This window comes from Lycorma delicatula, chromosome 2 (genome assembly GCF_047948215.1).
Source record: "Lycorma delicatula isolate Av1 chromosome 2, ASM4794821v1, whole genome shotgun sequence".
Classification (NCBI taxonomy): Eukaryota; Metazoa; Arthropoda; class Insecta; order Hemiptera; family Fulgoridae; genus Lycorma; species Lycorma delicatula.
Genome location: NC_134456.1, coordinates 230,740,432 through 230,753,978, shown reverse-complemented (window position 1 = coordinate 230,753,978; position 13,547 = coordinate 230,740,432).

The window sequence follows — 13,547 nt, the reverse complement described above, 5'->3', positions numbered from 1 at the left end:
TCTTCAGAATTTGTATTGTGTAGCCTGTAACAGACTACTCTACTGTACAGTATAACCCACAGACCTACTCTTTCCTCTGTGCTCTATATTCCTTGCATTTCGTCTACTCCTTCCTCATTTAAGCATTTATAAAATATAATGGGAAGTTCATCAACTCCAGTTGATTTTTTATTCTTTAATTGCTTTCTATACTTCACATCTTAATAACAATGGTTCTTTATCCCTTTTGGATCCCATTCCTTTTCTATGTTTAGTTCCTCAGGTTTTTTCCTTAATTTACAGGTCCTCTAATTATTCCTTTCACCTTTCTCTACTTGTAGCGTTTTTTCTCTTTACTATTTGCTTTACATTTGTCAAAAGTAGTGAATGCTCTTCACCTTCTCAACGTCAAATCGTTTCTTTTCTAGATCCTCAATATCATTGTAATCTTCCTTTAACCACCTTTCCCTAGCTTTTTGTCTTTCTCCTCCTTACTCATTGCTTAATTTGGAATATATATTTGTTTAATTTTCTCCTGCCTATGTGTATTCTTATACTGCCTTCTTTCTTCCTATTTCCTTACCATTTCTGTTGTTACCATACCTAATAAGATTTGGTCTACCGTATCCCTAGGGGATACTTGCATATATACATCTCCTTTTATGGTTCTTGAATCTAGTGTTGATTATAAATAATTTTTTCTCTTTGCAAAATTCTGCTAATTTTCCTTCTTCCATTCCATCACCTTCTCCAACCGCAGCATTAAATATAAATTCTGCTGACTGGCATGTTCAAAAAATCCCTTTAAGTAAATATAATACATCTGATCTGTTAAAAATTTATCAAATGCTTTTTTAGGTGTGTTTTTCTCCTATTGTTTTAAATGTCTTGTGAAGAAAAACACTAGCCATATAATTATTTACCAAATAATGATAGCTAATGGAGTGAAATGGCAAACTTTTAGACTGATCTCATATTGTATACATGGTTGTTTATTATGCAACTTTTTTTTCTAAATTTGGTGTATTTGATGCAATATAAAATGTAAATTGAAGGAAAAATTAAAACATAAATAATTCTCCAGTCATTGCAGACTGTTGTAGACCAAAAGATAGAAAATAAGAATTCTTACAATTGTTCTACGACTCATTAATATTGTCTTTTAAATCTTACGTACACTAGTAATTAATTTTAAAAGTACAATTTGTAAAAATTAACAAGAGCCAATCTCTCATGTCTCTAGATCTATTTTGTAAGTGAAAATAGATAAGTAATGAGCACATGAGAAAAGCATTCAAAGATGAAATGACAAAATGGCATAGTAAAGACTTATCATATTTCCAGAAAGGCAAGTGTTACAGCTAGCTAGAGTTGTAGCATAATTCAGATTGCAATGGATAATTTAATCAGGACTCACAACAGAGATTCTGCATAAAAAACATTTTAATCCAAATCAGTTAAAAAAAAACCTTAGTAAATCAGCCAAATATCATGTTGGGCAATCATTCATCTTTAGTTGTATAACAAGCCCACCCGCATCAAGATCCACTCAGCTCATTAACACATTTTTCTTGACAGCACTATTGAGCTCCACTTCACAGAAGCACTAATTTTTAAAAATTTATTAATATTATTTGTACAGTATCATTGAAACTAAGAAAATGAGTTTCTATTCATTTTAATATAGTCTAGTCCAATTAAGTTAATAATTAAAATTTTATTATTTTACTGTTAACTAAAAACATAAATAAAGATATTTATAATTAAAAGCAAACATTAAAAATAAATTATTTTAATTCAATTAATTTTATTTTCTTATTTTTAATTTTTATTATTAAATGTTAGAAACTTAAAAAAAAAAAATACATATATATATATATACCTGTCAAATTAATAAAAGATGACCTAGTTTACAAATATTATCTAAACTATAGTTTCAAAAGCTAATAAAAATTAATTCAAAATTTCATCTTGCATAAAAAATGTAATAACCATATTACATTTATTCAATTTACAAAAATTAATTTACTGAAGTTACATTTTATTTAGAAGAAAATTAAATTCAATGTGGGGAACAAAGCTTTGAAAAAAATTTTTTGATGACATCGCTTTCATCAGAACTGGTAGATTGTAGATCTGTATCATCATCGCTGTCACTGTTTTCTAAATCATCATCTTCATCGTATAAAATATTACCAGCCGAAAAAAATTCTGAAAAAATGCAATAATTTTTTAATATATTTATATTTATAAAGTAGATACTTCTCTTTTCAAATTTCTATGTCAAATCTTAAAGAATAAGATACAACTTTTAGAAAATGTTATTTTCTAATAAAACACCCTTTCTACATTAATTCATGTGAAAAATAAGGTTAATCCCTCTTTAAATACCAATTTAAATATTACGTTCAAACCCTTTGTTTAAATGAATCTCTATCTTCAAGGTCAAGTAAATTAGTCAATATTGTTTATTAAATATGTCATAATAACCCCTTAATCTTCTTAATAGCCTTCTTAATTTAAATGTTGAGATATTTGTACTGTTTTTTTCAAAACACATTCTTTCTTCAATGACATACAGAAAATTTGTCAAAATGAACATTTTTGGGATCGCTTATACCTCAAGCATCAAAATCCCTTTAATTGATAATAAGTGAAATATTTTGATGTTTCAAATCATTCTTTTTTTAATAAAAATTTTAAAAGAATATTCTTTTCAAAAACTTATAAAATCTTCCAGGCACTATTCTTTCCTAGAATTACAATGTTAAGATTTTGAAAAATTATTTTTTACAACGTTCTGCTTCTGAAAAGCAGTGACACATCACATGCAGAGTACAAATGAATTCTTGCCCTACCTGGTTGGTACCTTATATTCCCAGGTTCTGAGTGATATTCTTAATCTTCAGGGTGATTTTTTGGACCATACCTCACTAATTTCTTTCCCAACACCTACCAACCTTAGTGATCTAAAAGGAATAATAGGAGGATGGTTTTCAGATTAATTTTAATTATGATTTAACTGGATACAATTTTCAAATACAGATCTTTAAATAGTATTAAATTAGCTCAAATACACCTCAAAATATTTACTAATTGGGCATTAAAATCTGTTAATTATTATTTTGTTGTTATTTTTTTAATTTCATTTAATCAACAAGCATGAAAATACCATTACAACCTCTAAAAGCTATTGCTAGATACATTTAAATGTACTTTATTAATCTGGATCTAAAATATATTCAATACATTTACAATTTAGATTTACAAAAACTTTAAAAAATTACATCTTCCTAAGTATTTTTGAGCATGTATATATAGTAGAATATACTGAATGCCTAATGTACATGGTGATGAGCGTAATGAGGATAAAAATTTGATAGAAGACTACAACCAATACAAAGACTGTAAAAAACGATTTTTATCACATATCTAGCAAGTTCTTTGAATCACTTACAAAATAAGAAGTCAATGTACATTATAGTTCTGGTTTGTAAAGTATTAATTCAAACAGTAATTAGTTAAAAACAAGGATTTCAGCAAATTTTACTGTATAATTCTTACATAAGCTTTTTTACTTATCAGTATACTGCAATAAAACAAGAGAGAAATAAATCTCGGCTTAATAAAAAAAATAATATTTACAATTACAGACCAGTTTTTCAAATTTTTCTTCATTGTAATTTTCTGAACTTTTGTTTTTTCTGTTTGGTCTCCGGTAATTACAATTCAGATATTACTTCAGAAGATGATATGTATGAGTGTAAATAAAGTGTAGTGTTGTACAGTCTTGGTTTGACCATTCCTGAGATGTGTGATTAATTGAAACCCAACCACCAAAGAACACCGCCAGTATCCACGATCTAGTATTCAAATCCATATAAAAATAACTGACTTTACTAGGACTTAAACACTGGAACGCATGACTTCCAAACCAGCTGATTTTGGGAAGACGCATTCACCACTAGACTGACCCGGTGGGTTAACTTTCTGAACCTGCCCAGAGATTTCTTCCCTTATAACTCCACTATAATATACCACAAGTTGTCATATGCTTTTTTTCAATCAGCAAACTTTTCATTCACCAATTAAACAATTTGAAAATAACAAATACTCCATACGTGATGTATGGAGTAAATATACATCAACAATATTATGTATGGGGTAAATAATAGACCCCAATTCCAAAAAACCCCAAAAATTACCTCCCACCATCTAAAAATCTTCATTTCGTTAAATCCATCCGTTTCTAGCCGTTGCACACCATTTTAGACTTATCCGATCCCCTGATCTAAGATACACTACCCAAAAAAAATTGAAACGCCTAGAAACGGCATGCTTGGCCTGGCGAACATTTTTTTGGGGGATTATTACTTATAATTGTCTCTTCGAGGACATAGAATATATTTCGTTTTCGATACGCCGATTCCCCGCATGACGCTTTATTTCGAGTATCCTGCATGTTACTTACTGCATGCTACGTGGACGGCTGGACTTGTGTTAATTGCAGACGTCTTTGGAAGGATCATAAGCACTCTGTAAATGTGCTTACTGTAAATGAGGTACTGTATGTGTTATAAGCGGGCTCTCATAATGTGTTACATTTTAAATCGGTTTTTTTTGTCTTCAGTCATATGACTGGTTTGATGCAGCTCTCCAAGATTCCATATCTAGTGCTAGTCGTTTCATTTCGGTATTCTCCCTACTTCCTAGATCCCTATTAATTTTTTTTACATATTAGAAACGTGGCCTGCCTATATAATTTTTTCCTCTGTCCCTCCGATATTAAAGCGACTATTCCAGAATGCCTTAATATGTGGTCTAATAAGTCTGTCTCTTCGTTTAGCTATATTTTTCCAACTGCTTCTTTCTTTATATATTTGCTGCAACGCCTCTTCACTTGTCACTTTATCCGCCCATCTGATTTTTAACATTCTCCTGTAGCACCACATTTCAAAAGCTTCTAATCTTTTCTTCTCAGATATTCCGATCGTCCAAGTTCCACTTCCATATAAAGCGACGCTCCAAACATATACTTTCAAAAAGTTTTTCCTGATTTTTAAATTAATTTTTGATGTAAATAAATTATATTTCTGACTGAAGGCTCGTTTCGCCTGTGCTATTCGGCATTTTATATCGCTCCTGCTTCGTCCATCTGTAGTAATTCTTCTTCCTAAATAACAAAATTCTTCTACAACCGTAATCTTTCTCCTCCTATTTTAACATTCAGTCATCCATCTTTGTTTTTCTACTACATTTCATTACTTTCGTTTTGTTCTTTTTTATTTTCATGCGGTAGTTCTCGCGTTGGACTTCATCCATACCATCCATAGTTTCTTCTAAATCCTTTTTACTCTCATCTAGAATTACTATATCATCAGCAAATCGTGTCATTTTTATATTTTCACCTTGTACTGTTACTCTCCGAATCTAAATTGTACTTTAACATCATTAACTGCTAGTTCCATGTAAAGATTAAAAAGTAACGGGGATAGAGAAGATCCCTTTCTTATTATGGCTTCTTTCTTATGTTCTTCAATTATTACTGTTTGTCTTCCATCTCTGTGTTTGAGCCCTAATTTTTTTAAAATGCTGAACATTTTTTTCCAGTTTACGTTATAGAATGCCTTTTCTAGGTCTATATATGCCAAGTACAGAGTGATTCAAAGAAACGGGAAATTTAAAAAATTAAATAACGTTAATGAAAAATTTTTTTTAGAAAATGAATTTTATTTCATGTAATTGTACAAATGTTGCCATTTTAGGATACTTATATTTTAGTTTATTTTTTAAAGATGACATCTTGCAGGTGATCTCTTCTACGTAAACACTCACGAAGTCTCTTCGTTAAATTGTTCATGTTTTGACGTAACATCTCAACTGGAATTTCCGCAATTGCTTCTCGGATCTTTGCCTTCAGTACTTCCGTTGTAGCAGGTCTACTGTGGAACACATTGCTTTTAAGGTGACTCCACAAAAAGTAATCGCAAGCTGAGAGATCAGGCGATCTGGGAGGCCATCTAATGTCACCGTTTCGTGAAATGACACGTTGTCCAAACAATCGGCGTACAGCTGCCATCGATATTCGTGCAGTATGTGACGTTGCTCCGTCTTGTTGAAACCAGGCTGTGCTAAGAATTAGTGGAAATCTCTTTTGTTGTTCCACAACAAAGGTTTCAAGCACGGCTACGTAACGAGCCGACGTCACTGTAATCGCAAGACCGTTGTCATTCTCAAAAAAATAAGGGCCTATAATACCGTAAGATGACATAGCACATCACACGGTCACTTTCTGACTGTGCAACGGATGCTGGTGTAGCTGCGTAGGATTTTCTTGTGCCCAGTATCTGAAATTTTGCTTGTTAACAAATCCACTGAGGTGAAAATGCGCTTCGTCTGACATACACAGTTCGTGAACTAACTCTTCGTTATTGTTTATCTTCTGAAGCAATACATTACAGAATAGTGGTCGCACAACTGCATCGTACGGTTTCAGTTCCTGGACGATCAGCAACTTGTATGGATGGAATTGCAAGTCCTTCACTAACATTCTTCGAACACTTGAACTACGCAATTGTAGAGATGCTGAGAGACGACGGATTGACCGATGTGGATTTCGTGTGACAGCATCTTGTAAAGCTTGAACATTCTGTGGTGTACGGACGGTTCGCTCACGTCCTGGAAGTTTCTTTTTCATTGCCGAACCAGTTTCCTCAAAATTAGATATCCATGTTTTAATTGCATGTGCTGATGGAACACGGTCGTGCCGTCACAGATTAAAATGACGGTGAAATTCTCTACGCGCTCCCTCCACACTGTCATTGTTTTTGTAAAACGCTTTGATAGCAAATTCACGTTGCACACCACTCCAAGGATCCATGACTACTAAATGGCAGGTTAGGCTAGAGAGGTTGGCGCCACTTATCAAGTGGTACCAATCGCCCACGGCTACCAACACAACTTTCAAAGTTTCCCGTTTCTTTGAATCAGCCGTATTACTTTTTTGTATGCTATTAGTAATTTATATAAAAATGTCTTAAATTTTTGTAAATCATCCTAACTATATTTGCTACAAATATGATGAATTAACTTTTTAAATCTCAAACAAGAAGTATTACTTCTTCCTTCAAAAAATCATATTAACTCTCTTTTGAGTATGAAATATATCAGGATAAATCTTAGTCCTCTCATATCTATTGTAATTCTTACATAACTTTATTAAGCCACAGACTAAGCAGGAGGCCATGACATGTGCCTTTTGCTATTTCTATGGTGTGGGGAGAACCTGAGGATCATTTGACATACTTATTTTTATATCATTAGTAAAGTCGTTAATTGTTTTTTTAGCTGTAATACCAGTTCCAAAAAGTGAAGCTGTGAACATGGAGCTTAGAGAAGTTATGATGATTTAGAAAGTATTGAAGAGAAGAGAATCCAGATGTTCAAGGTAAGACCACTGACTTCACAAAATTACTCAAACAGAACTTGTTCTGCCAAAAATTTCAGAACTTGTTCTTACAAAATAATATAGTGTACTGCAATGATGTATACTCTTTATTGGATTTACTAGGACAGCGTCACAATCCTACAGAGCAATCCTATTTATAGATTCATCTAAAATGAATTTGAAACCCTTGCTTCTTCACAGTGAAAATGGCAAACCATCAGTTCTTCTTTTCTATGCAGCACAAATGATATATGCAAAGATTAAATATTTATTGATAATGATACTATTTGACAAGTATTCTTGGCACATGTGTGAAGATCTAAAGGTGATAACCATTTTATTATGACTGCAGATTGGTTATAATAGTAAATAATGTTGTTTCTTATGCAAGTGGAATAGTGGAACACAGGAAAAACCATTACATCAAAAAGAACTGATGAAAGCGAGACAGTTGGAGCTGAGCAAAAAAAATTTTCTTTGTCAAGTTCAATAATATGTATCTTCCATCATTACAGATAAACTTGGTTTTGATGAAAAATTTTGTCAATGCAGTAGGTTATAATGGCTGAGATTCATCGGGGGAAAAATCAAAAAAAAAATTTGTTGGACCACAGACACGTAGCTTAATGAAGGATTTCAGACTTGAGAGGAGTTTGATTAAATCTGAGAAAGCAGCATGACATCTTTTAAAAATATTATTAAATTATTCCTGGGCAAAGAAGCCTGAGAACTATGTAGAATTGGTGAGTGAACTTCTTGAAAAGTGGAATTCAATATGTCTCTAAAAATACACATGTTGCATTCACATTTGGATTTTTTTTATATGAAAGTGATTAGCACAGAGGTTGCTTTCATCATGATATATCAATAAGGAAATACACTACCAGGGAAAATGGAGCTTGAATATGCTTGTTAATTGCTGTTTGAGAATGCATATTTCAGAAGTATATTTCACGAGTAGATGTATATACATGAGTATTGTACATGTATATTTCACGAGGGCAAGTCAAAAAGTAAAGTGAAATTCAAAATATCTATATTTATTTTTACTACATAAGTGATGCATGCGTTATTTTTCGTCATAATCCCCTCCTACTTAGTCCATCTTTTAATGAGTTTTTGAATTCCTTCCTGGAAGAAAGTTTTCGGTCTGGTGTGCAGAAAATTTTTCACCACTTCTCTATGGCCTCTTCATCAGATCGAAAATGACTCCCTAGTAATTCTTCTTTCAATGGGCAAAAAAGATGAAAATTGCTTGGAGTCAGGTCTCCGGACTGTATCGAGGGTGTTCCAGCATCTGAAAACTGAGTTCTTGAAGGCAAAGGACTTTTTTTGGCTGTATGAGGTCAAGCGTTATCTTGAAGCAAAATCACGCCTTTAGAAAGTTTACCACATCTTTTGGATTTGATTTTTTGCTTCAGTAAATGCAGTAGTTTACAGTAGTTGTTACTGTTTACTGATTGACCTTTAGGTGAGAAGTAAACCAAAAGTGAACTTTCTAATCCCAGAATATTGTCATCACCTTCCTGCAGACTTCTGAGTTTTGAACTTTTTGCTGTGGGAGATGAAGGTTGTTTCCCCACTAAACTTTGTCATTTACTCTCTTGTTCAAAGTGATGAACCCATGTCTCATCAATGGTTATTATTTGCTTAAGAAATAAGTCTCCATCCTTGTAACATTTCAAAAGCTTCTGGGAAATTTTAAAATGATTCTCTTTGTTAATGCTGGTCAATTGATGTGAAACCCAGCGAGCACAGACTTTTCAAAAGTTTAAAGATCATGGATGATCGAAAACGAACGAACCGTGACTTATATTCAATTCACAATGTGATCAACTGTAATTCGTCAACTACCAAGAATCATTTGCTTAACTGCTTCAATACTGTCTTTAGTCTTTGAAATGGAAGGCCTACCTTGTCACTGTTCATCACAGAGAGAAATCCTACTACTTTTATAGTGATCAATCCATTTGTAGATCTTGCTTCCACTCAAACAACTCTCCATATTGCTAGGACTGCATTTGATGAATAATCTATGCTGGTTTCACCCCTTCCGATCTGAGGAAACATATCACTGCTCGCATCTTCCTTGGTGTGAACAGACGAAGGAGCACTCATTTTAAACAGACTTTGAAACACAATTACAAATAGCTAACAATGAAACTTAAATAGCTTAACATTGAAAGTATAGACTTTCAATGAAAAGCTGATAGTGGTTATGAGTTACAGCAGAACAATCATTGCTGCCGTACATCTGACTGGGAAGGAAATCAAAATTTTCCTTTACTTTTGACTTACCCTCATAGATGGTTAATGCAGTTGCAAGGATTAATAATATTCTATTGCTGACTAAAATTTTTTTTACAAGATTTAAAGAACATGAAATATTATTTTATAGAATTGGTGTATGAAAATATTTATATAAGTAAATTCATACATTCAGCGACACAGATAAAGGTTTTAAAATAATAGAAAAATATAAGGTAAAAAAAATTTATATAAATAGAAAAAAAAGTACTTTAATCAAGATTGATGCTATCTGTTGTAACTGCATTATAAGTTTATTCTTAACTTAATTTCAGTCAGAAAAGAATCATATCATTTAAAACATTTTTATTTGCTCTGAAGAATTTTGATCAACTAAACATTCATTAAGGTAAGGTAGGTATAAAAAGTAAATTTACAACTTCATTATAAATTTTCTTTTTATTATTATTATTATTATTATAGTGCAATAAGTTGTAGCACACAGCACAAAGTTTATTTCTGAATGAGAAAATTGTTATTGTACTGTTTTTCCAAATTTTATTAATTACATAATTTTTATTTATATTCTGATGTGTTTTTAAAACTTTATCATTTTATTATTATTTTCATTTAATTTATTTTTTGTTGTATGTTTTCTGTATTTAAAATTTTATATTTATCTTGAATAAATATAAAATTATTTATAATAAATATAAATTTATTCCATTTAAATTGTGTTTATTATATTGAATTTCATTTAATCATTTATTTTTGTGTATTAAGAGATATGTCATTACCTATTTATTTTTTTCTTTAAATAATGTTAGCTTGATTGACTAACCCACGCTTACCTGTTCCAGCTTAGTGCCAAAAAATATTTAGAGACTTTTTATGGCAGAAATCATCTAATAAATGGTACTGAACATCTATATAACATTTTACTTGGATAATACATGTTGAAGTTATTTTATTGCTATGCGTTTCAAGCATAAAAAGATAGCACCAAATTATACTACACAACAAATAAATTATACACATGTAATAGTCAGTTGAAGTAGGCAGACTTAATATGAATGTAAAATAAACTTTACAAAAAATTCATAAATACAACAAAAAATTAATAAATAAAAAATAGTTAAATTGTGATCTTCCAAATAACAATGTTTGTCAATAGCATAATCAGTCAGTTGTTTGAAACATCTGGCCAGATGTCTACGTAAAGGAAGACACTGAGGCTGTCAAGTAACCTTTCCAACAAAAAAATAAAAATTCTGCTAGTAATACCAGCTAAAGCCACCGGGTTGGTCTAGTGGTGAACGCGTCTTCCCAAATCAGCTGATTTGGAAGTCGAGAGTTCCAGTGTTCAAGTCCTAGTAAAGACAGATATTTTTACACGGATTTGAATACTAGATCGTGGTTACCGGTGTTCTTTGGTGGTTGGGTTTCAATTAACCACACATCTCAGGTATGGTCGAACTGAGAAGTATTATCCTCTGAAGTATTATCTAAATGGTAGTTACCAGAGGCTAAACAGGAAAAAAAAGAAAGTAATACCAGCTGCGAACTATATTGGTGATGGTAGTAAGAGATATTTTAAGGAAATATTTATGTATGCATCCATACTATTTACAGCTGTTGCATAATTTGAAGCCTACCAACTACTGTTGTGTGTGCCAACTTTGCAATCGAAATGTTGTGGCATTAAGATGACAATTTTCTTCATTGTATTGTTTAGTGCTGTCAGTACTTTCTTCTTAATGGAAAAGTTAACATACAGAATGTCTGTGTCTAGGTTCAGAAAATATCCATTAACTATAACAATGTGAAAGAGACTCCCCAAAATTAAATCTCTGTGGGATATCCTGATTGCAAGTTTACAGGTTGCTCTTTTTCGCTGAAGCAAATGTAACAGTAGTTGCTTATTGGATATGCTGCATACATGGCTCTACCAAATGTAAGACAGACCAGACAATTTTATTTAACAAGATGATGTGTCTCCTCACTAGCATGACTACAGGATCGGTTGAATTACATTTTCCTGGACTGCTAGATTGGTCGATGTGGACACAATTACAGAGCTTGTTTGTGATGACCTCCAAGATCTAACCCCATGTGGTCTTTTCCTTGGGTCTTTATAAAGGATCTTGTACAGTAGTAAAGGCACAAATCAGATGAAGTAGACATTTGATTTGAGACTTAGGATTGAAACAGCTGTCACTTCCATTACTCCAGACTTTCCAGGTTAAAGTATGAGATGACTCTCCTATTGGCTGGATGTGTGCTATGTGGCAAAAGGTGCTCACATTGAACACTTGCAGGGAAATACTGTAAAGGTTGCTCTTTCATTTTATTTGTGATTCATTACTGTTAATCAAACTTAAGAGAGGTGTTAAATAGCTTTAAAATCCCCAATACTCTTTATTGTACTCCTGTATACTGAAATATGTAAACCAACTGAAATGCAGAAGATATGTAAACCTGTAAGTGAAATAATCTTAACTTTGTTCATCCAGAATGAACTGGTATTTCTATCGCCGAGTAATTATACTGACTTTAATTAAAATCATTTTTTTCCAAGAAAGGAATTCAAGGCTTAATACCTTTCATATTTCAAACAATTCACTGCAGCATAGTAATAAGTTTGGTGCAGATAGGGTAAAACAACTAATTAATATACCCTTTTATGGTAAATCATGTGGCCATTTTGAAATTTTAAAAAATAAAAATTTATTACAGATTCTTACTTTAGATATGTGAACCATATTTTATGAAGTTATCTTGATAATAAATAAAAAACAAACAAATGAGGGAAGTTAAAAATTTTTGGATCTGTGTTCATATTAACTTATTTCTAGTGTACATTTTAAGATGTGTTACTAAAACGTTAGACAAATCTTTCTACACATTTGCATATACAACTTACGATACAAAATCTTTAACCTTAAAAAGGAATAAATACCCATATTTTTATTTAACATGAAACTCTGGATAGTTTTAATTATCTGTATCATTGTAAATATAAATGTAACATTAAAATTTAATGTCACAAAAGCAGGTTTATAAAGAGGTTGTTCTAACTTTATAACATGGGGGAATGTAGGTCCTCACTGTGAATAGAAGCATTGAATATCTTCTCACAGAACAGAATTCTAACAGTAAGAAAAAATTATGTATGATTTTAATAAGGAATAAAGGTAGTACACATATTGAACAATATTATTATCTTTTAATATAATATTAAAAGACTATAATATTTATTAAGTGCTAAATAAAATCTAAAACTCCATTATGTTAAAAATGAAGGATGCCATTTAAAATACATTTTTATATATATAAACCTATGTAGATTGTAAATATATATATATATTAGATTAATATATTATATCCATTTGGTAAAACTACTTTGTAGATGGAAAGAATATTTTAGTGAACTCCTAAATTTGAACTGATTGGAAGGAAAAGGACAGGACAGTGGCGAGGGGTATGAGGACAGAAGAGGGATGTTATATAACAACAAAGGAGATAGAGGATGCTTTTAAAAAGATGAAAGGAGGCAAAGCACTAGGAATTGAGGTAAGCAGCGAGATGGTGAAGGCTACAGGAGTTTGTGGTTGACTGTTCAGAGGTATATGAAAAATGGTGATTCCAGAAGACTGGAAAAAGGGAATAATAACCCCCAAAAAAGGGGACAGAATTACAGAGATATTACACTATTTCCACTCATGGCAAAGTTATTTGAAAGGGTATTGTAGAACCTCATCAGAAAGAAGGCTGAGGGGAGGTTGGAAGAGGAACAGATGAGATTTAGAAATGGTAGATCCACTAACAATGCAATTTTTGTGTTGAGACAAGTGAGGGAGAAGAAGTGAGATTA